The 27225-nt window shown below is 49.7% G+C and overlaps 1 protein-coding gene and 1 long non-coding RNA gene across 8 annotated transcripts in view; one reads left to right on the top strand and one right to left on the bottom strand.

Annotated features, from left to right (window-relative positions):
• SH3RF3 (SH3 domain containing ring finger 3) overlaps positions 1–27225 on the bottom strand; it is a 508325-nt gene that overhangs the window by 266372 nt on the left and 214728 nt on the right. The window lies entirely within an intron of this gene.
• Positions 1925–25899, top strand: LOC142461425 (uncharacterized). 3 transcript variants are annotated; one of them, XR_012786893.1, is made up of 3 exons: positions 1925–2761; positions 15990–23822; positions 24801–25899. It is a non-coding gene; the product is annotated as an uncharacterized LOC142461425 (long non-coding RNA). The 3 variants fall into 3 exon arrangements; XR_012786894.1 differs by lacking the exon at positions 24801–25899 and having other exon boundaries at positions 1929–2761; positions 15990–18604; positions 19254–24789; XR_012786892.1 differs by lacking the exon at positions 24801–25899 and having other exon boundaries at positions 2155–2761; positions 15990–16347; positions 18364–24788.

Below are 27225 nucleotides of genomic sequence, written 5' to 3'. Positions count from 1 at the left end.
CACAAAGGCACTTTCTCCATCCCAAGAGCTTGATTCTAGCCCCCAGGAAAGAGACCATGAAAGGCCACTGCCCAGGCCCAAGGCAGCCAAGAAGCTCAGTGAGGAGTGCAAATGGAATGGAAGCTGCTTACATTGGGGCCCAAGGAGCACCACGCCCGCCCTCACCCACGAGACCCCTCTGCACTTCCAATAGCACGCATTTGTCGTCCTTCGGCCAGCGGGGATCCCCAGGATCACATCAGAGGAGATCTCTGAATCCTAGCTGCAGGGAAATGGCCTGACCCCAAGAATGGTGGGGCTGAAGAGCCTTGCCCTGGTTGGAAAAGCCTCCAGGTGGGACCACGGGGAGGAGAGCCAGGGGAGCCAGCCGGCCCTGCACCTACCCGCAGTGTTTGGCTCTGGCTGGACATTCTGCGAGTCAGTATAATCGGAAAAGCTGGAGGGAGCCGGGTGGAGAGAGAAAGCTAATGCTCAGAAACAGCAGAGATGATAAGAGACCCAGCCGGAGTGGGCAAGCGTTCTGCTTTGGAACAAGCCCCAGCGAAGTTCTTTTCTGCCACGTGACTCCCTTTGATTTGGGCGCTCAAATCATACCGTGGGCACGGGAAACACTGATCTATGCTCACTTGCATTTCCCTTGGCCAGCCACTACCCCAGAGAAGCTGCAGGAGCGAGGGGAAATAGAAATAGACAAGAGGCGTATCCATCTAACCTCTCTACGCCCTGGACATTTCAAGGTCACCACCCTGACCCTGACGGCAAGTCAGAGTGGAGGACCATTTGCCTCTTTGCAGCCAATTGCCCTTCCTTGGTTCGGAAGAACACGGGAAATGAACACACAGTTTCTATCAAGATGCTCCAGGGGCCCATTCTCTCTCGATTCCAAATCATGTTGTCACCATGTAACGTCGAGAGGGTGCCATCCAAGGATACACAGGAGCCCTGGTGGCGTAGTGCTTAGGCGTTGGGCTGCTAACTGAAAGGTCAGTCGTTCAAAGTCACCAGCCGCTCCTCCGAGAGAAGGATGGGGCCTTCTAGTGCCATAAGGAGTTAGAGTGGCAGCAATCCCCAGGGGCCGTTCTGCCCTGTCCCGTAGAGTCACGATGAGTCAGCAGCGACTCCGTGGCAGCGAGGGAGAACCAAGGATCAGGCACTGGAGAGCAATCCAAGATGTGCCCCCAACAAAGGCAAATCCACTGCCCGCCAGTCAAAGCTGACTCATCGCGACCCCTGTCGGTTTCCAAGACTGTAACTGTTAACGAGAACAGAAAGTATACGGTCCCTCTCTCCCTGGGAGCTGCTGGTGATTTCAAACTGCCCACCAGGCGGGTCGCAGCCCAACACACAACCGCTCCTCTAAGCCAAGATGGAAAGTTACTCTGCTGCAGGCAGCCCGCTGTCCCAGATGTGATACAAACTCCAGGCGTGGGCCCTGCCCTGGGGTATGAATATTCAATTCATTTTCTTGTCTTTAATCCCAGGCAGGTGAATGCTTTTGATCTGTTCTGCAACAGAGGCTTTAAATACGGATGTCTCGGTGAGGTTTTGAAGTCAAGTTTCGTTGCATATTTAATCTCCTTGGCTCAGTTTTCTGGAGGAGAGCAACTCCAGCCGGGTTTGGTGCCACAAGTACATCCCGCTTTCTTTTCGGAGCCAACTCTGCTTTTGAGTGGAGAGGTGGCCTCCGGCCAGGGTTAATTGGGCCTTATCTCTTATATCCAGCCTTTGGAAGTGGATGCTAACGCCTACAAGGGCCAGCCCCCGTGCATCTTGCTAGCAGCTGGTCTGGGCTGCCTCACCTTCTGGCCAGAGCATGACCCAATGGACCATGCTGGTGGCACGAAGACCCCATCTGCACCACCCAAGTGGCAGGCACAAATACAGCTGCCAGAGTGCTGACCCTCCTGATTCCCATTTACATCTGGCCAGGTTCCTCCTGATTTGGACAAAACCATTCGACACCACCAATCTACACTTCCCTGCCGTCGGCTGTGCCATGGATGCCGAAATAGAGTTCAAATGGGCTGTGATTCAATCCCCTTCACAAGCGAGTGTTTGGAGAGCCGTCCCAGCCTGCGTCTCCTTCCCCCGAGTCTCTTACTCAGCGGGTCCTTCGTGGCTCTCAGCCCTCCTGCAGCAAGCATGAGCAGTAAGCCAAGGGGGAGCAGCGCTGGCGGACGGACGGGGCCCAGTGTCTGGGAGGTATGCAGCCAGTCACGCTAGGAGGCAGAGCGGAATGGAAATACTCCCAAACATCTGGGGCTGCGCTTCCAATTTCAAAGCGAAGCCTCCGCTTGCACAACTTTACGATCTTGGCATTTGCCAAATGCTTATGTTTTGCTTCATCTGAAATTAGGCAAGGATTTCAACTCTCACTCTCAATAGCACTAGAAAGGCTTTTTCTGCTGATAGGGAGTGTTTTCTGCGGGGAACATGGAGATTATCTGCTGGTGGCTGAAAGACACAGAAGGGGAGCAAGCTGCTCGGTGTGTGCGCTGACCGCCGAGTCCACCTTCACGGAGGCTTTCCTTCCTCTTCCCGGCAGCTCTGTGTTGGGAGAAGCGGCACATCGGACCATGTTCTCAAGCCGAGTGAAATCTCAGCTCACCTCCCGGTCTTTGCCCCACTGACTGAGACTGCGGTCATCTGCTTTCTTGAGAAGCCTAATCCAGGGTCCAGAACAGTCCCCAAGTCCTTGGTACATGTTCTCCAGTAAGTGCCGGGGCACCGGGAAGACATTCAGAACCAGAGTTATATTCAGGTGAGTGGTTTTCCTTTTTTTCTTCTTATTGCCTTATTTCACTACCGCGATATAAAAACAAAGGGCCAATATTATACAAGCGCTATATTATATAGCATGGTGGTTACGTGTTCTGCTGCCAACTGAAAGGTCATAGATTCAAACGCACCAGCCCCTCTGTGGCAGAAAGATGTGACAACCTGCTTCTCTTAGATCACAGCCTTGGAGACTCTCTAAGGAACTTCTACTCGGTCTTACAGGGTCACTGTGAGTTGGAATCAACTCAAGAGCAGGAGTATGATTTATGCACCTGAAATTATTTACATGTGAATTAATTCTCTACCCTGTTACTACTACTAAGAAAAAATATAGAACAAAAGACAAACTCCTAACAAAGGTCAGACTTACTGGACCGATAGAAACTATCAGCCTAAGATGCTCGATGAACTTGGACTTAATGTCTTTCACAGAGCTCACTTTTCAGCCAAGTAACAGATAGGCTTAAAAACATAAACACTGTTACCTGTGAGCAAAGTAGGGGGGCAGTGAAAAAGAGGGAGACCGTGGACAGACGGATTAACACAGTGGGCGCAACAACGGGACCAGACTTCAGAACAACGGAGGCTGGTCCAGGCCTGGAGGTGCTTCTGCTTGTTACAGGAATAAGATCGTCTGTGCAGGAACCGATTCAGTGGCACCGAACGACAGCAGCAACACGCTACCCCTGTACAGTCAACTAACGGAGACCCGCAGCCAGCCTTCACCCCAAAGCAAGGAAGAGAGGCAAGGAAGAGGCGGGAGGCTAGATCAAGGGGCACAAGCCAAGCCGAGTGGAAGCAATGAGAAGGCGAACACATGGTGCACATTGCAATGCCACAGGGAAATCTGTACAAAAATTGCTCGATGGGGACCTAATCTGCCGTGTACATTTTTTACTTAAAACATAACCTATTTTCTTGAAGAGTCAATTCTCTGTCTCCTGTGATAGTAATTCACAGGGACCAAAGAACTCCTGACCAAGGTGTATCTCAGAAGGAACAGGATGGCAGAGGAAGCAAAACCTGGCAAAAACAGACCCCGAGATAAGCTTCGTACTGTGGGTGACCCTGAAGCCACTTACTGATGTCAAGCCTCCCTCTGAAAGCGCTGGTCTGCTACCAGATGGAAAGGTGTTAGAGGTGAAGTGGGTGGAAGGGAGCTTCCTTAATTGTTGGGGCAGAAAGGATTTCCTCATGGAACTTCAACAACTGGTGGGGGTGGGATCTGAACTCTCCTCCCTACGTCCTTCACTCCATCATCTCATTTGTAGGAGTTAAGAGCACCATGTGCCCACTTACCCACAAGAAGCTCCCTGGGGAGACAGGCATCCCCACCCATCCATCCACTGGAAACGTGTTTACAAGGGAAAGAGCTGACAACAAGGCTGTGTTCACTGGGTCCAACTTTGTTTAAAAAAATTCAAGTGGGCGACACAGCTGTGACTCACAAACAACGTGACAGGAGCGGGTTTCTAAGTAATCGTATGTGTGCAGGATGCATTGCCACTGCGCTGATTCCAAGCCCTGGCGACCTCCTGTGTGTCAACCCAGAGCAGTCCCCCACTGTGTTTTCAATGAAGAACTTTCTGGAAGGAGATCGCATGCTCTTGTGAAGTGCCTCTGAGGGGACTCAAGCCTTCAACCTTTCAGTGAGCAGAGGAGCGTGTTAACCAGTCACACTCTTCTCTTCAGTATGATGAAGAGTGATTTTAGAGGTGGCCCATGGACTGACCATCACACAGACCAGGCGCAGGGCCATGCTCAACCCACTCACTGCCATCAAGTCGGTGCCAACTACAGCGGCCCTATAGGACAGGGTAGAACTGCCCCTGTGGGGTTTTGGAGACGGTAGATCTTTATGGGAGTCGAAAGCCCGTCTAATACCAATCATCTCTGATTGAGTAACAGTTCAGTGCGGGCAGCAGAAATGGCATGAGCAGCTAAGCCCTCCCTCTTTCAGTTGGCCAATCAGAGATGGCCGCAATCACATGGCATTTCCCCCCCCCCAGCATTGACACTAGCCTCACAACCTGAAAGGAAGATGTCCACTCGGCCTCCCTCAGTGATCCCTCCTGGGACCCAGGAAGCATCACAGGTAAAAGCCCTGCAGCCCTAAGAGCCCAACTCCAAAGGCGGCAGCCCTGCTGTCGGGGATGCAAACCGGGAGCCAGAGCTGCAGGGGAGCCTTCCCCAGGCACCCATGCTCCACAGGACCAGTCTGAATGCTCACCCCAGCACCTTCTCCTCCTCCTGCTCTCCTCTGTGAGCACCACCTTGTTCTGTTTGGGATCTGCGTTCCAGATAAAAAGCATTTCTTTTTCTGCCATGTCAAAGACCTGCATATTTGGTCTCTTTGTAATCCAGGTGAAAATAATTCTGATAAATTGGCCTAAAATGTCACACAGCTAAACAAAAATAAATTAAAAAGGGTTTTTTAAGCCTCCACATTTCCTAGCACAAGACAGTGTACAAAGGACTCCAGAGGTGCACCCACTAAAGTGCTCCAGCTAAAGGTCAGTGGTTTGAACCAACTAGTAGTTTCATGAAAGAGAAATGAGGCAGGGTGCAGTGTAGCGACGATGAAACAGACATTTTTCCTCTAGTTCCTAAATGCTTCCTGTCCCCCAACCCCCACTATCATGATCCCAATTCTACCTTACAAATCCGGCTAGACCAGAGCATGTACACTGGTACAGATAGGAACTGGAAACACAGAGAATCCAGGACAGATGATCCCTTCAGGACCAGTGGTGTGAGTGGCGATATGGAGAGGGTGGAGGGAGGGTGGGTTGGAAAGGGGGAACAAATTACAAGGATCTTACATATGACCTCCTCCCTGGGGGACAGACAATAGAAAAATGGGTGAAGGGAGACGTCGGACAGTATAAGATACGACAAAATAATAATTTATAAATTATCAAGGCTTCACGAGGAAGTGGGGCGTGGGGAGGGAAGGGAAAATGAGGAGCTGATGCCAGGGGCTTAAGTGGAGAGCAAATGTTTTGAGAATGATGAGGGCAATGGATGTATAAATGTGTTTTACACAATTGATGTATGTATGGATTGTGATAAGAGTTGTATGAGGCCCTAAGAAAATGATTTTAAAAAGAAAGAAAGAGAAACGAGGCCATCTGCATCCATAAAGAAGAGACTCTTCGACTCCCATCCAGAGCTACCGTCTCGGAAACCCACTGGGCCAGTTCTGCCCTGTCCTGTGGGGTCACCATGAGGTGGAATCAACTCTACGAGCAGTAGGAAACCTTCCTCCATCACACAGGGGACAAGCGAGTCAGCTGCAGCTGGATGGCACACAGAGCAATCACATAGAGTGTGCTATGGACACTGTATGGAGCCACTATGCGGAGGCTTCAAAAAGCTCATGAAAAATGGAAATCAAGGAGAAGAGAATTTCCCCCTAACCTCTGGAAGCCCTCCTTCATAATAGTATAGTACAAGGGGCTTTCAAACAGCTCATGGACATTTCCAATTCTCTTTTAATTCCATTTTTCCAAATCTACTATAGAGCACCAAGTCTTCTTCTGGTGACTGACAATTGTCCCAGTAACCGCGACACTTGTTACTGCAATCGAGTTTTGGCACACAAGAACGAGGAGCCATTCGAGATGAAAATGCTACACTCTGCACCTGACAGGGCAGCAAAGGTCACAGCTGTGCCGAGTCACAAACAGCACTGCTTTCTTGACCTCCGTAAATGTCAGGGGAGGCAGACGGAAGGCAGAGGAAAGAGAATGTAAGACAAGCTGTGGTAATGAGGCCTGGCAAGAGAAGGAGCCCTGCCCCTGGGCCTTTCCATCGGACAGCTCTGATCTATTCCAGAGAGAAACCACTAGAAACGAAAAAGGAAGGAAACCTTGGGGGACAGATGAGGTTTTCTACTCCTGGAAAGAGCAAAGGGCATTTTTAGAGGTCTAAATACAAGCATGCACACATGTAAATATATTTATATGTGATGACAAGGAAATAGATTTATGTGCATATAATTATAGGTTTAGTATGAAGGTAGCAGATGGATATTGGGCCTCTACTCAAGTACTCCCTCAATGCAAGAATACTTTGTTCTATTAAACTGGCATTCCATGATGTTCACCTTCCCGACACAATCGCTGAAGACAAAGTGGGTGTATAAGCAAATGTGGTGAAGAAAGCTGATGGTGCACGGCTATCAAAAGATATAGCATCTGGGGTCTTAAAGGCTTGAAGATAAAAAAGCGGCCATCTACCTGAGAAGCAACAAAGCCCACATGGAAGAAGCACACCAGTCTGTGTGATCATGAGGTGTCGATAGGATCAGGTATCAGGCATCAAAGAACAAAAAATCATATCGTAGTGAGTGAGGGGTGGGGGGAGTGCAGAGTGGAGGCTCAAAGCCCATCTGTAGGTAACTGGACATCCCCTTACAGAAGGGTCGTGGGGAGGAGATAAGCCAGTCAGGGTGCAGTATAGCACCAATGAAACATACAACTTTCCTCTAGTTCTTTAATACTTCCTCACCCTCACTATCATGATCCCAAGTCTACCTTGCAAATCTGGCTAGACCAGAGGATGTACATGGGATAAGAGCTGGAAACACAAGGAATCCAGGAGAGATGATCCCTCAGGACATGTGGTGACAGTGGCGATACCAGGAGGGGAAGGGAAAGGTGGGGGAGAAAGGAGAAACTGATCACAAGGATCTATACATAACTCCCTCCCTGGGTGACAGACAACAGAAAAGTGGGTGAATGGAGATGTCAGACAGTGTAAGACATGACAAAATAACAATTTATAAATTATCAAGAGTTCGTGAGGGAGGTGGGGAGGGGGGAGGGAATGAGAAGCTAATACCAAGGGCTCAAGTAGAAAGCAATGTTCTCAGAATGATGATGGCAACAAATGTACAAATGTGCTTGACACAATGGGTGGATGGATGGATTGTGATAAGAGTTGTACAAGCCCCCAATAAAATGATTTATGGGGAAAAAAAGAGTTAAAGTCTTGGAAACCCACAGGGGTAATTCTACCTTGTCCTATAAGGTCATTATGAGTCAAAACCCACTCGATGGCAGCGAGTTTTGTTTTACTGAGTTTTAGTATTACTCAGTTACAGCCAAAAGTTGATGCTGAGCCAACATGCCTTCAACAACATTGGGCTTTTCCCACTGGACAAATCTGTGCTATGAAAGACTGAGAGCACTCTACGGTGATGCTGAGGTTCGCCTTGGACAATGGCAAACCCAAAGAACAAATCCTGAAACAAAAACAAGAGCACTCAGCCCAGCAAAACGTGCTGCCTTCTCCGTCATCGGGAGAGCAGCGCTGCCCAGTGGAACTTCCTTCAGGGCGAGAAGGTGCTGTGCTTGCACTGTCCGATATGGCAGCACCCGCCCAGCGTGGTGAGGAGCTGCCATGCCACAGTAGCTCCGGAGCGAGTGCTGAGGGCGCCAGACTACCACGCTCGCCATTGCAGCGGGAACGGTAGTCACACCTGGCTCTGCGTCCCTAAGTCACCAGTAATGTTTCCAGCTGTGACTCACTTCCTCCTGACCCGTGTGCCTCCCATATGGGGCTCATTTAATATTTGGGGGATCTGACCCTTCTATTCCCTGCCAGAAATTCTACATCAGTCCAGTCATGCCCTCCATTTTAAATAAAGCCCAGATGGGCTAACACACAGAAGAAGTAAATTGGCCGGTGAGGCTATTATTCATATTGCAAAGGGATTCATCAAAGGGTTTGTTAAGGAGCATGCTTGCCTTCTGCATGTAAGGGAGGACTAATTCACAATTTCACAGGCAACCTTTAAAGACCGTGTAAAGTGACAGACACACACAAATTACAATGGAGACATTATTGATGGCAGTGGCAGGAATCCTAAAACTGAATTAGTTAACAGTTTTTTTCACAGGATAGAAGACTTCATCCCTGCAGAGAGGTGAAGGCAAAGGTCAGGTCATTTAGGACCGACCATTTGCCCGGAGGGTCTGGGCTCGAGCTTTGGTCTTTACCATCAACTCTGATGCCCACATCACACCAACGTATCATGACAGTTATGCTACCAGACTCAGGGGATGCAGACCTCTCAGTTCTGTTGTTGTTGAGTTTAGGTGTCCCTGAGTTGATTCTGACACGAGAAGACTGCCCTGTGCTGTACCATCCTCACCATTGTTCCAGTGCTTAAAACCACTGTTGCACCCAGCATGTCACTCCATCCGCTTGCGGGCATGCCTCTTTCGCTTCTCCTCGGCTTCACCAAGCACGATGTGCTTCTCCAGGGACTGGCCTCTCTTGACAACATGGCCAAAGAAGGGGAGATGAAGTTTTACCATCTTTGCCTCTAAGGAGCACTTGGGCTGCACTTCTTCCGAGACAAATGTGTTTGTCTTTTTACAAGTTCATGGTACTTCTCATATATGTCGCCAGCACCACCCTTCAAATGCATGGATTTGCCTTCCGTCTTCCTTAGGCAATAGCCAACTCTTCTTTGCATGTGAGGCAATTGAAAACAGCTTGACTTGAGTCAGGCGCACCTTTGTTCTCCAAGTAACATCCTTGCCTTTCAGTACTTTAAAGATGTCTTGTGCAGTAGATGTACCCAACACATCGCATCTCTCAATCCTTTGCTGCTCCTAGGAGCACTGAGAGCGGATCCAAGTAGGACAACATCTTGACAATCACTCAGAACACCTGAAAGAGATGTTCAACAGAAACTTGTACGTGCAGGTCCACAGCAACACTATGCCCGAGAGTCCAAAGATGGGAGCAACTCCAATGGCCAGTATCAGATGAAATAGAGACACACAATGTGCATATACATCCATTGGAGTATTATACAGCCATATAAAAGACCAGAGTACTAATATATGGCGATATGAAGGAACCATGAACGCATTTTGCTAAGGGATAGAAGGCAGATACAAAAGTTACATATTGTATGATTCTATTATATGAAATATCCAGAATAGGTAAATACATAGAAACAGAAAAGAGTCAGATGGCTAACAAAAGGCGGGAGAAAAAGGGATAGAGGGCGGGGAGTACCCACTGTTGGCTACAAGGTCTCTCTTTGCCATGTTGAAAATGATCTGAACTAGGCTAGCCTTGTGAATGGACTAAATGCTACTGAATCATCACACTAAAACAGTCAAAGCTGTGAATTTCATGTTATTGTGTTTTATCCCAATACCAAAAGCAATCAAATCTAATCAAAGAACCACATTTGTTAAAGCTATCATAGAGAGTAAGCACCCGTCTCGGAGGGCAGCCCTTGTCTAGAGAGGAGTCAGCATGATTTAAAACTTGATTTCCTATTAATTTTTGTCCCTGAGGCCATTGGGGTCCCCCACCACCACCAAAATTCTTTGTTTCTTTTTAGAATCTCGAATTTTGGAATAACCAAATATAGCATGGCCCAGAGAGTGGAGGCATGTCTAACAGGCAATGGTAAAAGGACCTAAGAAAAAGCACACGCATGACTCCAAGGTGCCGTGTCTGACTGCTGGGCGGCCTCTGAGGTGGCTACGTCGATTCCGGGGCACCTACAGCTGCCGCTCAGCTCCTTGCTGACGTTCACCATCCGACGGGTCATTTTGGATAAAAGCCATTTGCAGTGTACAGAAAACAACTTCCCTGAAGTCGGATGGGACTCTTCCCAGCCTCTGGGAGAATGTGGCGCAGTGGGTGCAGGGGAGGAGAAAGGAACTTCAGAGATTTAGTGAAATCCTAATCCTCAAGAACCAGACAAGTCCATAATTCAGTTAAAGTTCACTGGTTGAGCCACGGGATCACCTTGAAATTAGCATCATTTTCAAAGTTAAGTCAGACAAAGAAATAAAAAGACATAACCACTAAAGCATATCCATCAGTGAGAGATTCCCACAGACTTGACCTCCAATCAAGTACAAAACCACCCTTCGGTTTGCCTCTCAAAGACCACTCCTTTTCAGAAGTGTGAAAGTCAGCAGAAAATACATCTGCTCGAAGCTGTAGCACAAAGTACGGAGGGGCAGATGCAAAACGAAGCAGTCGTGTTTGCCCTGAAAATCATACCTTTCCTGGCGGCCTGCGGCTCTAGCCGTCTTAACAGAATGTACTGGACACACTGCATTAAAACATCGATTGAAGAATTAAATCGGTTTGGAACATAATAGCTCAATTTGTGAAAGGTGCTTTGCATATTAAATTCCCAAATATAGTACCTCCAGCTCCCCGGTAATGGAACTGAAGTGCGAATATTACTTGACGAAGAATGTGACGGGCACAGATGGTTTTCTTTCCTAAGAGCCTTCGGCGTGGATGACGTCTCACCAAAAAGAAATCAAAACTCCTTGCATGGCACTGCTAAGCGACACCATGAAAAGCGCAGAGCAGGCTGAGCCTGTTATGGATTCTGTGTTCCTGGATCCTCAGTCAATGCCCCTGGAAGCAAGAGAGCAGACATACTGCATTGGTTGCAAAAGACGTTCTTTAAAGGCCGCTGTACGTCAGCTCAGGGGAGTTTCAAGCGCCTCCCACGCAAAGCTGAAGCACAGGGAAAGGGGCCAAAAGGCGGCGGGAATGCCCTCGTGTGGCGTGAGGAATCCGAAGTAGCCCCCTGGGACTGGCAGAAGAGTGAGCAAAGAGACTTAGGAACAAACACAGCTAGAAACCTCCTTAGAAGCAAGGATGATGAAACTTCTTGCCCCACGGACTGGACACGTTATCAGGAGAGACTAGTCCCTGAAGAAAGATCTCATGCTTGATAAAGTCAATGACCAGGAGGAAGACCATCAATGAGATGGATTGACGCCATTGCCGTAACAACGGGCCCAAACACAGCAGCAATTTTGAGGAGGACGCAGGACCGGGCAGTGTGTCCTTCTGTTGTGTATGGGGTCACCTGGGGGCACGATCGACCTGACAGCACCTCAGCACAATGCAAAGAGAGAAACAAGGAGCTGCCACTGGCTGCATCGATGACTGGGAAATCCACACACATGCACGCCGTCTTCCACTGCAACGGCCTGCCATCATCACGGTGCCCTCAACTGTGCCGCTTAGGTCCAACATCCTGAAGGGCGGCCAACGGAGAAAAGAACTTCTCTGTGAGGCAAATCACCGAACCGCTTGAATGGGAAGTGTCTGGATCTCTTTGTACGCCCTGCACACACCTGTGAGCCAAGTTACAGCTCCCTAGCTATTTAGTGAAAATGCACCTCAGCTGCGGAAACCCAGGAGCAAGTATCATCAATGAATCTAGCAACCACCTGGTGTGCTTCTGTCTCTTCCTGGACCATCCCTAGTGGACTCACCAGACAACAGGAAATGTGATCCTGGCATTTCAGGCGGCCTGTGCCCTGAACAACATATTAGGTCACTGGGAACTTTTGGAGTCAATTGATTGTTACTACTGTGGAAATGATCCCAAGTCCTTATATGACAGTGTCATGGTGGTCCTACCGTGTAACCATCTTGCTTGAAAAAAAAAAACAAAACAACGAACAGATGAACAAGCAACTACCAGGCACCATAGAAAGTCTGAGGAAAAGCATGGACAGAAGCTCCCAGAAGGGGCACAGAGAAGGGGGACCAGCCCTCCTTCTCCCTAAGGATCATGGGTAACAGTGATGTCCGGTCGGTCTGCTGCCACCTCCCTGTGGATGGAGCCTCCAAACCCAGCGCGGCTTCATGAAGGATTTGTTCCCATCACAGAGGTCCGGGCTCTGGCAGGGGCACAGGCTAGGGCACTCCATGGGGGAAACTCAAGACCACCCACACCGCCGTCTGCTTCCTTAGTGACATGCCAGGGTGCTAAATCAAGGGGTGCCATGGTGAGTCAGGGGGTACAAGTCTAAACTTCCATGCTGGAAACACAGGTTCAATTCCTGGTCAAGTCACCTCATGCACAGCTACCGCTCATCATCAATGGAAATTTGAGCATTGCCAAAGACTGAACTGTCTACCCCGTAAAGAGATAGAATCTCAGAAACTCATAGGGAGCAGTTCTACCCTGTCCCATAGGGCCACTATGAGCCACAATGACCACTGTGGCCACGACGTTGCTTTGGCGTGTGATGCAAAAGGATGGGCCCTGAGACTTAAGACACTTGACGAGAGGAAGGGAAACTACCTGGAAGCAGTTTGACGCCTGACTCTAAGAACTTTCTCCCCGACCCCCTAAAACCCACTTTCTTTTGCATCTCTGCTGCGTTGCTCTGTGTCTTCACTATTAGAAAGCCTGCCAGGGACAGTAGCGGCGGGACTGGAACAGGCGCCGAGAGAAAGACTGACCAAGATGCTCTGCTGCGAGACGGAGCAGAGGGCTTTCAAAGCCAAGACCGACACAGCAGCACAGGGAGCCTGACAGCACACAGCAGCGAGACAGAATCGCCAGCAGGGACTGTAGGCATGCATTCGAAGAGGCCCTTTCCTCCAGCACATGCGCCAGTCCCCGCTCCCAACTACTGACCCTTCTACGCCTCCGAGCTTTGCTGACTCCACAGCGCTTCTGAGATCTGGGGCTGGTCCAGCAGTTTTAAAGGATATTATCAATCATGGTTGTTCTTCATAAGCAATGAGTTAATGGGAGGATATCTGCTTCCTATTGAAGTTAAACAAAGCACCCAGAGGATGAGATAAGGCAGTACATACATGCTGTGTTACCTCAGACAGACAGATAGATAGATAAATAGATACAGACATACATACACACATATACCAAAATCAAACCCAATGCCACCAAGTCGATTATGATTCATATATATAGGGGGTTTGAGGTTATACATTGTTGCAAAAGCAGATAGTTTCATTGCCTATCTATCAGTCTAGCTATCTAATCTATCTGCACATGTATATGTATGTGCATGTGTGCATCCTGAACAAACCCCACAGTTGCTCTGAGCCCATAAGAATGCAGTCAGCGGCTCCTGAAGTCGCTCTTTAACTCCGGAAATGCCTGGATCCCACTCGACCTTCATTCAATATTGTACAGGATGAACACAAGAATGAACAGCTGGAAGACCATCTCAAAGGAGACAGAGTTCAGCAGAGTGCCAGGCACCAGGCAGGACTCAAGGCTGATTTCTTTTCTGTCACATGTATTTGTCTCAATTAGAATTACCGAACATCCCAGAGCCTCCGCGGCGACTTCCAACATGTTCCTGGCTTCCCTGGAGGCAGCAAAGTGTCTGCCTGGAATGTGTCCTCGTTAATCGATGCTAGGGCTGCTCTTGTAGGACATTCCTATGCAGGAATTCAAGAGCAAGAAGGCATGTTAAAGTGATGGGGGCCCACTGGAGCCAAGACACCCCCCCCCCACCTGCACACAGAGGAAGCCCACCATCAAGTGGACCTGCCAGTGTTCTACGTGCTCATCGGCCTATCCATCCATCTACAAGCTTTACTAGCAAGTATCATTGAGGATGCTGAGAACACCTTCTTAGGGGATCATTGACCTTTCTATTCCTGCTGTTGCAAGCCTAATCTGACTCACAGGGTATATTGGTGATCCACGGAGAGAATTCTTTCCTTCCATTGGGGAGACCTAGTTGTGATTCCTGGCTAAAATACAAAACCAAACTCACTGTCATTGAGTCGAAGCCAACTCATAGTGAGCCTCTAGGACAGGGTAGAAGTGTCGAGAGTAGAACTCCTTATGTGAGCACAAAGTCTCATCTTTCTCCAGAGAAGCTGCTGGTGGGTTTGAACTGCTGACCTTGTGGTTAGCAGCCCAATAAGTAACCACTAGGGCTGCTAATTCCTGGGCAGTGCACTTCACACTCAGGCACCCCCTACCTGCCATTGAAGGCTTGTATGTTGCTATGATGCTGAAGAGGTGCCCAGGGAGCTACAAAGGACTCAGAAGAAAAGCCTGGCGATGGATTTCCAAAATTCAACCAATGAAACCCCCGTGAGTCACAGAGGTCCAAACTGCAGCCAAGCAAGGGGTGGCAGAGTCATGGAGTCACCATGGGTCGGGGATCAGCTTGAACCATTTTAGACCACAGCTAACAATCGTGGCTCAGGAACCTCCTGCAACAAGGTCCTTCCTGGTCTCACAGCTCTGCTCCCAGCTCTGAGCAAAGAAATACAAGAGAGAAGGGATACATTCTGCAGTTGCAGACAGGTAGAACTTCATTCCAATACCTAATGTGACACAGTTTCTTGCATAGTGCTCCCATCCCTTGGTGGCAGAGTGGTTATGCACTGGGCTGCTAACTGCAAGGTCAGTAGTTCAAAACCACCAGCCATTCTGCAAGAGAAAGAGGGAACTTTTTACTCTGGTAGAGTCACAGTCTTGGAAACCCACAGGAGCAGTTCGACCCTGGCCTGTAGGGTCACTTTGAGTTTGTAGTGCTCCTGAGATATTGTCCTCAGGGCACAAAACAGGAGGGGTTGGAGCCTGGGACACGTCCAGCTGCTGCCACCGGCTGAAACCAACACATCGCACAAAAATGCCAGCCCACAGGCCACGGGGAAAGGACAAGCCTCCCATGTATAGGACTCTCCCCCTGTGTCCCCTCCGCAGTAAGTGCAAGTTGAGAAGATGTGAAAGGACTGCTTGGCTGTGGCAGACGGCTATGAGCAATGACCGGATGTTTCGGGGGGCAGTGCTGATTCATAGCGTTTCTACTTGTGGGATTACCACACCCAAGCCAGGCGCTGTCAAGTTGTTTCTGAGTCCTGGTGACCCCAGGGGAGTCAGAGTAGATCTGGGCTCCATAGAGTTCTTTGTTTGTTAGTTTGCATCGGGTTCTTGCTGGCTCATTTGGGAAGTAGATTGCCAGGCCTTTGTTCTGAGGTGCTCTGCTTGGACTCAGTCTTCCAGCCTTTCCGTTAGCAGCAGACCCAGGGACTCCACCATCAGGCACAGCATCCTCTGTGGTGGCAGAGTGGTTAAATGCTGGGTTGCTAACCACAAGGTCAGCAGTTCAAAAACCCCCAATTGCTCTGTGGGAGAAAGATGGGGTTTTCTACTCCTATAAAGAGTTACAGGCTGATAAACCCACGAGGGCAGTTCTCCCCTGTCTTATAGGATCACTATGAGTCAATATTGACTCAAGGGTGGTGAGTTTGTTTTTTCTTTTTTTTTTTCACTTTCGAAAGTATGCCAGTCACCTGGAGCCCAGGCCAGTGTCAGACCCGCTGTGGGCTCAGCAGAGAGCCGGGGAAGAGAGTGTGGGGAGGGCGCAGCTGTGTGATGCGAGCAGTGATGGCTTGTCAACTCCCCATTCCAGCGTCCAGCCAATGACATCAGCCTGACATCACTTGCTGCTCCTGCTCCTGCAGTCTGAACACTCTTCTGGAGAAAGTGCTTTATTCAAAGGAGCTCCCGTGGAAGACTCCCCTGTGAGGAGGACGGGTGCTGGTGAAGCCTCCCAAGGCCACTTTGCCGGCAGCTGTGACTGCTGGACCAAAAGAGGGGGGCGGGGGCAGGAACCAGAAATCAGGCAGGAAAAGGACTCTCTCCCCTCTTCGAAGATGAAAGGCTTCATTGGCATGGGAAGACCATGTTGGACCTCAATAGTTTACAGGAATAGTGTCCTCCATCCAAACATGACCTCGTCTGGAGCATCTTGGAGCTTCCTGTTCAAGGTAAGACACCAGGGAAGGACGAGCCTCGTTGGACTGGCTGAAATCTCAATGAACAAAGCCCACTGTGGCGAGTCAATGCTGACTCTGAGCAGCCCTGGGGGGCACCTGAGATGGGCCCCCGAGCCTCTCCAAGGCTGTCCGTCTTTACGGAAACCGACAGTCACCTCTTTCTCTGAGAGGGCTGTTGATGTGTGCAGTCTGACGACCTCTCAGCTGGCCACCAAGGCCCTAACCATGGGGCCACCTGGGCTCCGTTCAAGCTTAATTAATCGCAACTCGATTTCAACGATCTAGTTGATAGAAGCTTTTTTCTTTTCCTTTTTCCTTTCGAACTTGAGAGGTTGCTCCATTTGTGGTTCTAATGATAGCAATGATTAAAGAGAAAATGCAAAAGAGAGAGAGAAAATGCACCCTGCTGGAATGCTTGTATTTTCACTGTCATGACCAGGAGAGCTCACGTCTTAGGCCAAACACTCAGAGACTGACCTTAACATCCACCAGCTGCGATTGAATCCCCTCCAGTTCCTAGCTATGCCCTGTGGGTCAGACGAGCACTGGGCTCCACAGGGTGGTTAGGGGCTGGTTTGGGGAAGTAGATCACCAGGCCTTTCCTCCAAGGTGCTTCAGAGTAGAAGACCTCCAACTGATGGTGTTCACTGTTTTCACACCTAGGAACTCTGGTCTTCACACACTGGGGGATTAAAGTCCATCTGCCTTCTGTCTTGTCTGCTCAGATTTGTGGTTAGCTAGACCGATGGCTAGTGTTGGTATGTGCTGCGAGTGGATCCTGGCTCACAGCGATCCGACAGGACACAGCAGAACTGTCCCACCACGTTTCCCAGGCTGGAATCCCCCTTGCGCAGTTTGCCACACCTTTCTCCTGGGGCGCTCTCCTGAATTCAAACTGCTAACCTTCCCATTGGCAGCCAGCACTTAACCAGTGTGCTACCTGGCTCCTCTGGCACAGTGGCCCCTCCTTTTGGTCTCCGTGCCTCAGAGAGCATCCCTGTCCCTCTCGGCTTATCCAGACCAGGCTCCTTCCCCACGGTGTCTGCTCCTGTCCATTTCACTTCAGCCCAAACCTCGACTCTTCTGCAGGACCCTCTACATGTGGCCCTGGGGACATCACTTCCCCTCCCTCTCTCCCAGGGCCTCGGTCTGGTGCCACTCCCAGAATGCTCTGCTTTCCTTTCACACCTTCATGACCCCAGCAGGTGGGCTGCCATATTTCATTTCTCTTTGATGGCTGTGCCCTCATTTTTTTTTAATCTCGAGCACATCAGGGCAGGGGTTTTGGGGTTATCAAGATTGTAAAAGGAAATCTTCACTTCTGTGATTCCTGACTATTAAAACATATGTGTTGGTTTACGAATGTTCACCTGCCCCCTGCAAAGAGAGAGATGGAAAAGGCAGGTGTGGGGAGAGCAGCGTTACCTTATGAGGCAGGTAGTCAACAGACATGGCGCTGCGTTCTCCCTGAGATTTGTGACAAGCCTCAGTGAAAATGCTCACCCTTTAGTTTAAATCAACAAACTGCAGAGGAAGCAGCAGTAAACAGGGTCAGACTGACAGAAGAACAAATATATTAAAACTTCACAACCCCGGGAAATAATCCAGGAGGGAAAAAATTCAATACAGCCTTCACTGTGGACCCCTTCCTAAGAGATTAATATTCTCAGAATAATCAAAGGTAGCTCCGCAGCAATTTCACTGCATGGAGCCAGATAGCATTCAGATGGAGAATCACACCCAGCTCAAGCGCAAGTCCCTGTGAAGTCCTCAGGTAGCCAGAGGTGTTGACAGAATCAAGTGATAAGCCCATATTAAAAATTCATACTTATCAGTTGGTACTGATGTTACAGATACAGGCGAAATCAACCAAGAGATGTCTGCTTCTGGCTCTTCATCTCGGTGGCTTCGCCCATGTTTACCCAAGGCGCGGGTCTGACCTTATTCCCCGGAACAAATTTTCCTCTCAATTGCTATCATTTTCTCTCACCATCTACCACTTCCCAGCTCACTTGAGAGAGGAGCCTGGGCCCTGGCCCAGTTCTCCCACTTCCTCCCACCCTCCATCCTGGGAAATTCCACACCGCAACTCAACCACCCATTCGGCCTCTACCGCCCCTCGCCCTCCTGCACGGAGTCCACCCTGGCAAGATGGTGGCATGGCTCTGCTCTGATGTTCTCAGAGTCGGCAGGTCTACCTACACCTGAAGACCGTGGTAGCGCAGGGGCAGCTCAGCCGATAAGCCAGGTAAGCGTGGGTCTCCTGGTGTTTATTCACTCGTCTATAGTGAACAATTTCACTTGGCACTCTTTCTGTATGCTGCCTGACAAACAGGTCTTGGACTTGCCAGCCCTCTACGACCACATGAAGCAGTTCCTTCAAGTCAGTCTCTCTCTTTCCGTCTATCTGTCTGTCTCTCTCACTGGGGCTGTTCTCCTGTTTCTCTTAAGAACCTTGACTAGCACAACACCCCTTACTGCAGCTCATCATAATTATTGGCTCTTCACCTTTTCACAATGTGGCAGGCGACATTTCCTGGTCCCAAACACCACAGCTGAGGGCAACAAAGCTGTGGGACAAAGTCCTGCCGGGCCGTCCACAATGCCCCCGGAAGATGAGCAAGAAATACACGCACTATTGTAAGCCATTGAGATCTCTGGGTTGTCTCTCAAGCATAATCTTTCTTATCTTGACTGGTCCTTAACCTATGTTTTTATTGATTTTTTAAGTAGTTGCACACACACACACGCACACACACACACACACACACACACATCAGAAGCAAGTGACCAGTTAGAATGAAGACATCCCTTAAGCTCTGGGGAGACCGAACACACGTGGATAAGAGCCTCAAGACTGTCTGCACTTGTCACGACTTGGACCCGTCTCAGTTTAGGATCCGCTGGCACCGCTGCATAGCCAAGTTCAAGACAGAGGCTCAAAACCCACCAGCCGGCCTCCCAGGAGCCTCCTGTGCTGTCGACGGGTGTGGAGAGGGAGAACGAGGAGTAGGCAGAATCCTTGGCACTAAAGTCCCGTGAAGAGAACAGGCCCGGTGGGCGCTCCCGCGGCAGCCTGGCTTTCCGACGGGAGCGGAATCTCAGGATCAAGCCCTGAGGAGGGACCGCTCAGGAATTAAGTGGAAGAGCGTTCGTGAGAAGGAAGACTCAGTGTCTTCATGTCTCCAAAGGATTTAGAGCTATTTGGGGAAAATGGCCCTTGAGAACACATTTTTTTTTCTCAGTTGGTGCAACCTTGTCAAACATCCTGAAGAGGCAAGACAGGGCTGGAATGATGAGAAGAAAGGCACTTCTGGGGCCACCCCACGCAGGGGAAGAAGGACGTGCAGGGGTGTGCAAGGCTGGCTTTGCACATACATTTCTGAACAACGCTCCAAAATACATCGACCCTGCCTCCTTGTCTACATGCACTTAGTGTGCGGAGCGGAACTCCTGTGCAAGGGTAGAGTGCACTTGGGCTGAATGACAATGTTCTCGTCCAAGGGAGCACCTGGGGATGAGAAAAGCGCAGATTCTGCATGGCTGGAAGCTGATTGTTAATTTGCTCTGGGCAAGCCAGCTGTCCACATGTGCTATTGGTCTGAGGCGCGTCCCTCTCCCCCACCACCCCTGGGGACCTGTCCTCAAACACCTGTGATGGCAGAAACCAGGACAGGCAGCGTCAGACCAGAGTAATACAAGCAGAAGCAAACGTGCACACACACAAACCCACCAGGCGCGTGCAGAATGCTGGACGGGTCCTGCGCACCCAGTCAGGTCCGAGCCTACAGACAGATACCAATCCTCAAACAAGGGCTACGACGCGGAGTGACCAGGCAACTCCCTTCTTCCGTGTCTGTTGCCCCAAGCAAAGTAAGCCGGCAGGCTCCTAACCGTTGAAATAGCAATGAGGATTTATTGAGACTTCACTGTAGTTGCACTTAGTACCCAGCCTATTTCACTCTCAAACATCTGAAGTCATTGTGCCGGTGTCCTCTCCCCGACCAGGAAGTTGCCCTGCTTTCGAAAGCTGCCCATCACAAAGCTAGAGGGCGACATGACCCAGGCCGCGGCGCTCCAAAGCTTGGATCCTTTTCCACGGCTCTAAGGAGCCCTGGTGGAGCAGTGGTTACGCGTTGGGCTTCGATCTGGAAAGTCAGCAGTTTGAAACCACCAGCTGCTCCTCGGGAGAAAGAAAGGGCTTTCTACTCCTGAAAAGAGTGAGAAACCCCCATGCCGGCTCTACCTGTTCTCTGGGGTCACTGTGAGACAGCCTCCACTCGATGCCTGGAGAGAATTCCACCCCCCCGGGTGCCTTTGGTGTCCCTGCGTGCAAACAGTGAACATAGGAAGTCCTGCCTGATAGATTACAGGGCCAACCGCACACAGAGACCACTCGGAAGAAAAGCGTGGTACTCGGGTTTTGAACACTCAGCCTTTGAATACTCTCTGAAGCACAGTTCTGCTTCGACACATGAGCCAGAATCAACATGAGAGCAATGGGTGGGAGCATGGTGTCTTCTTTTGTCTTCGCCCGGGGATTAGGAGGTACCGAAAGGCATGACAACACCTCCGATAGAGGCCCCACGGTCAGGCCATCCCGATGTGCGCATGGGTCTGTGTACTGTGTGTTCCAGGGGCCTGGGGTTTCACCTTTCATCTTGCGTTTGCCCCCCAAATGCCTCCTCATCGTCCCTCAGCACGATGCACGTTTGTGGGCATTCATTCGCCCACTCATCTCCTAGCGGCTCTGCGGCCTGCAGGGCCTTTCCATTCTGGGATTGCAGATGAAAGGGCCAAGGAAGCAAATCAAACAAATCCTTGCCGCTTGAAGCTTTATCATTTCCTGTCCTTTGCTTAGCTGGCTCTGCACATCCTACTTGTCATTCACTAGTTCTGCATTTTCATTTTGGGCCTTTTAATTGAATGTTCAGCCTGGCTGTACACGCTAGGTTTGGTAAGCATTTTAATCAATAAACAAATTAGCCTGCACCACCGCCACATCCTCCATCTGGCGCTGACAACGAGAGCAGAGAGAGAGCAAGGAGAAGCCTGGCTGGAGGCTTCTCCTTTTAGAAATCCCGTCTGATCAGGAGAGCCCCCACGAGGACCGGATTTGGGACTCAACTAGGGCAGGGCAAAAGAGGGGCCCCACCAGTCAAGCTCTCCCACAAGCCCACACGAGGACATTTTGGAAATCGAGGTCAGGCAACCTGGTGAAGACCATCAGCATTTCCCCTGGGGAATCCACTCTCCTGTCCTGGGGGCAGTCTGCTCTCATGGTTTCAGGCCTCACAGGCTGGCTGGTGGGCTTCCCTAAGCATGGCCTGAAGGTCCATCCCTCCAGGGTCCACCGAGGACACCTGACCCTGCACCAGCAGCACCGTGATTGCAGCAGGGAACACAAGACAGCAAACAGAACCCTGCCCTCCTGCATCTCAAAGTGCTAGTGCACCAACTGTACTGCTGGAGCAATAGGCGTGCTACGGAAGGGCTTCCGAGCATTTGCAGAAAAATTCATTCCTCTCATCTCACTGTCCATGACCTCTTTCTGCCTGGTGGGAATTTCAAAACCACCAGCAGCTCCTCGGAGGAAGACGGGGCTCTCTACTCCTGTGAACATTGACTGTCTCAGAATCCCACAGGGGTTGCATGAGCCAGCACTGACTCCATGGCAGTGGGCTTGGTTTCCCTGATATGTATGCATGTGTGTACACAAATGCACACAGAGGCTAGCTGGTAAAACCTCTGTAGAAAAAGTATGTGTGTGTGTGTGTGTGTGTGTGTGTGTGTGTGTGTGTGTGTGTGTAAGTAAGGAACTCTGTTTGCTCAGTCAGTGGGTCATATGATGAGCTGCTACCCACAAGGTCAGCAGTTCAAAACCACCAGTCTCTCCCAGGAGAAAGATGAGGTTTTCTACAGAAACCCAGGGAAATTCTACTTTGTCCTCTATGGTTGCTATGCATTATCAATGACTTGATGGCAGTGAGTTTGAATTCACACACACACACGTTTCTATACATAACCAAAAAAAAAAAACCCCAAACTCACTGTCATTGAATTGATGTAGACTCACAGCCACATGAGCATATAGATATATATATATATACACACAAATACATATGTATACACACATGCACACACACAGAAGGCTAATTGGTAAGAAGAACTCGGCAGAAAAACATAAGGAAAGGGACTAGAACGTGTTCTTGTGAGTAGGGTGTCTTGTGAGTAGGGTGGGAGTGTTAAGTAGGGTCAATAAGGGGTCAGGGAAGGCCTCACTGAGCAACGACGTAATGCCACTTGCCCTCGCTGAGATGAATCCAGGAGGAGGAGGGGGTGAATTTGCAGGTGTCCGGGGCAGGAACAGGGACGTTGGTAAAGCAAGGCCAGGGTGGTTGAGGTAGGTGAGCAGGGGGGAGGGGGGAGCAGCGGGACAGGTGACTAGAAGGCACTGGAAGGGTGAGGGCCGATGGTGCAGACAGTATCAGGGGCTTGGCTCTCTCCCTGGCTGCCAGGAGGAAGCCCTGGAGGGGTCCGAGTTGAGAAGGGACAAGTTCTGACTTGTGTTTCACTAGGACCACACTGGCTGCTGTGAAGGAAGAGATGTAGGGGACTCGGGCAGAAAAAGAAGGGTGATGGTGGCCTATACCAGAGTGGCAGGAGTGGCAGAGAGAGAGATGGCGGGATCATGGCTGAATTAAGGCAGAGCTGACAGGGCGTGCTGATGTGGGGGCTAAGAGGCAGCAAAGAGCCCAGGAAGCCTCCAAGCTTGTTGGCCTCAGCAATGGTCAAACATAGCCACATCGTGGGAGAAGAGCTGTGGCCCCAGAATTGAAAAGTGAGCCCAGCAGAGAGCACCCCCACTAGCACCCCTTCTCAGTGAGAGCTAGGTGACCTGGGTAGCAGTCTAACCCTGATATTCATCAACTGGTCCGTTTAACCTCTCTAGGCTGTGGTCTCTGCAGAGCGTGAACGACACAGATAGGTGCCTCACAGAGCTATGGAAGGCTTGGATGGGTGTTGAATGCAGACTCACACATTCACTCACCAAACTCACTGCCATCAAGTCAATTCTGACCCACAGTGAACCTACACGGTCAGGGAATATGGTAGTTACCTAATCTGGTGTCAAGTTGAGGATTAAGAATGTATGAGAGGAGTCGAGCCTGTCAATCTGGAGATAGCCAATGGGATCTCTCTGTGGACATGGCCTTCTCCTGAGAATTCTGGGACCTGCTGATTGTCCTCCTTGGAGACAGGAGATACTTCTCTTTCCCTGCTCACTCCCAGGGAGATGTTGCAGCTGACAAGACACATGGACCTACCCTGGTTCAGCCCTGGGTGCTGGAGAAGCCACATGGAGACCCCTGCCAGCGCCGAGATGCTTACAATGGCACTGGACCCAAAGACTTTCTACCACTGGCCTGTGATCATCCTGCATTCAGTGTCATTGCGTGCGTCTCGTGAGTGTCAAGAGGACTTTATAGATTGGGATCGGGCATATGGGCTAATATCAGACTTAAAGGTTTGGACTAGACTGGGTTGGAATGTTTTCTCAATGTTCAATTTCTCTGGTACATAAACTTCTCTCATACATATATGAGTCTCTATGAATTTGTTTCTCTAGTCTACCTGGATTAACACAGGGTAGAACTGCCCATGTGTATTTCTGAAGTTGTAAATCTTTATGGCAGTAGAAAACCTCATCTTTCTCCAGAGGAGTGGCTGGTGGTTTCAAACTGCTGACCTCGTGGTTTGCAGCCTGACTCATAACACACAACACTGCCCATATGCATAAGAATGAATGTTCTCCTCACAGGGTAATGATGGTTAGGAGCACACACTTCTGCAAGGCCATGGGGTTTGTATCCCATTTACGAGTTGCTTAACTTTGGGCAAGCCACTCACAAGGCTCTGAGCCTTGGTTTTCCCTTCTGTGCTGTGGGATAATAGTAGTATTTCCTCATGGCTTCAAATGAGCTATGTCAACGTCTTAGCTCAATGCTTGGGAGACACAACGCTCAACAAGTATCTGCTAAAATCACCAGGTGCCTCCCGAAGTTGCTCTCCTCTCTGTCAAACACATTCCTTCCTTCTCCCCTGTTTTCTCCTTGCTAAGTCCTCTCTGGTGCTCATTCAGCTTCTCTTTTGAGCCTCTACTGTGAGCCGGGCTCTGGGCCAGGGCGTTGGCTACGTCTCGATGGAGCTAGCACCTCCTCCAGGTGACCTTCTCATTAGCTGGGCCAGCTCCTTCCTCCAGGTTCCCATCACATCTTCTCTGAGAGGTCCTCCCATGGGATTCTACCCGCCTGTCCACTTGGATGTGGCCCAGACTTCTTCCCACCACTTGTGACCAAATGACATGGCACTTGCTCAAGCATCTTGTGATTGGATGGAAGGAAACAAAGACATTATAATAACCTTTTTTTTTTTATCGGCAGAGACCTTGCTTTCTCCTACCGAGGACCTTGATCTAACATGCATCTCGGTCCATTGAGGCAACATACAAAAGTCTTCCACACAAGAAGAGGAGCTGGACAGTCTACTCAGAGGCTACCAGCCTCCCAGTTGTGAGGATGGAGCAGGGCCAGGCAGTGTTTCCTTGTGTTGTGCACAGACAGGGTGGTTATGAATGGGACCGGATGCCAGGGCGTCTCACACCAGCAGAAACAGCAACAACAACAACAAAGAAAATCACTCTGGCTAAAGTAACCTCTTAGGGAGAAGCTTTGGGAACATTCGTTGATCACAGCATATCTTTTTCCTGTGGGGTCGGATGGAAGCATTCACAGTTATTTTGCGGGAAGAGGAAAGACCATGCTCAGATGGGCAATGGATGGCCAGCCCTTGGGTACTGCATCACCAGCAGCTTGTCGACAGCACACCCAGTCCCATGGGAAGTGCGTGGAGGACCACAGAGGAGGACAAAGGCCACTGGTCAAGAACGGGCACTGATGAGAAAACAGTCCAGGGGTAAGACCACAGGGCTGTGGGCTCCCAATTCTCCCAACTCCTGACTTCAAAACAAAGCCGTCACATTATGTCCAGTTCTGGGTACGAGCGTATTTGATTCAACTTGATTTTAAGTGGTTGGATTCAGGAAAGGCTGATAGCAGCCACTGATGTTTAGAGAGGGTGCTTGATCGTTAACATAACTCATCCGCACTGTCAGAAGGCACTTCCCTAGTTTTGGAAACCAGACTCCATCGACAAATTGATATGGTCTTCATGCTGTTTGTCTTCTAGTGGCCAGGGTGGGTCGGCTCAAGCACGGAGGCCTGTCCCCACCGGGTACTGGAGGATGGAGGGCGGTCCTGGAGTCCCTCCGTCACTCTCCCTCCTTTCTTCATCAGACCGGCTCATCACCTTCCTCTGGTCCTGGCCTGTCAAGGACCAGCAATAAACAGTGTGCAGATGGTTTGCGCAGACTGGGGAATTCAGGGAAGTAGCCTTCTTTCCCACATTTTGGTGGCTGACGCGTGACTGAATCCTTCACTGACCTACAATTTGTCATCCAAACCCAACAGGGGGAAATAAAAATGAGACTTTCATTTTGTTTATTGAATTTTTTTGGTAATGTGTGGACCTGCTGGTTTCCATGATAGTGTTTGATATTCTTAGAAAGAGCATTTAGCGTTTTCCTAAGCCTTCCTATCTGCCCCTCTCGAATGTAAAACCCCCAAAAGGTGGCCCAGATCACAGGCGACTCTCCTGGCAGCAGAGCGGCCACGAGGCAGAGCAATATTTGTGAAGCTCTGCGCAAAGCACGGACAACTCGGGTACGTCCATGTCTGCATTCTTCCATCCTTTCCCCTTTGTGTGTGCAGCCGTGGAAGCCTGCCCTCTTTACCCATTTACAGGCAAGCTTGAAACCATGGGTCCCCTGACACATTCCATTCAAATGTCATGTCATTGTCAGGTGACCCAGGCAGGTGCAGCCTACCTCTATTTGTCACCTCCAGGAGACTCATACTTTGCAAGGCAACACAGGTGGAGAAAATTCAAAATAGACGCTCATGAGACGTGTCCAACGTAGAAATTAAGAAATATAACTTAGAAACCATCGGGGGGAGGGGGCGGAGATTATTTAACAGAGAGAAAACTGAAGACAAACCTAGAAGTCTAGTAGGCGAGCGCTTGTGATGATTATGGGCAGCGTCCATAATGAGATATTTCACAGCTACTAAAGATCCCATTTTAAAACATTTGATATTATCTCATTAATGTTTTACTGCGATCTCAGGGCGACTTGGTTTTCCACTCAACAACTCCTACACATTTTGTTTCATGACTCTGCTTGCCATCGCCACAATGTAACAACACGCTTCCCACTTGCCTGCTAAGGCTACTTTTCATTTGGTCCTTCTTTCCCATCTGTTCCTGTTCTGATTTCATACCCTTGATTGTTCCCAGAGATGTGAGCCTCCCTGGTGTGCTGATTTGGCTGGAAGTAGAGCCATGGGGGTGAGTTAAGTTCTAGGCTTGAAGAGTGACCAAGAGTTTAAAAAATATTATAATAAGGTAAACATCCTAACTGAGCACAGCACAACGTGAAAAAATATCATGAATTTCTCAATTCAAGTCTGGAAAACAAGCATACAAGTGGAACACCATTATGGAAATGATAAATTGTATGTCCTTCTGTAAATGGTCCACCACTTGCCTTGTCAGTTTGTCATACTGTGGTGACGTGTGTGTTGCCGTGCTGCTGGAAGCTATGTCATTGGTATGTCAAATGCCAGCATGGTCTCACTCAAAGTGAACAAGTTCCAGCAGAGCTTCCAGACTAAGACCAGACGACGAAGGAATAGGCTGTCCACTTCACAGGGATTGGGCCCTGAAACCCGTGTGGATAACCAGGAAACA

The sequence above is a fragment of the Tenrec ecaudatus genome, chromosome 11 (assembly GCF_050624435.1).
Source record: "Tenrec ecaudatus isolate mTenEca1 chromosome 11, mTenEca1.hap1, whole genome shotgun sequence".
Taxonomy (NCBI): Eukaryota; Metazoa; Chordata; class Mammalia; order Afrosoricida; family Tenrecidae; genus Tenrec; species Tenrec ecaudatus.
The sequence above is the reverse complement of the archived record's forward strand: the minus strand, read 5'-3'. Positions and strand labels throughout refer to the sequence as shown.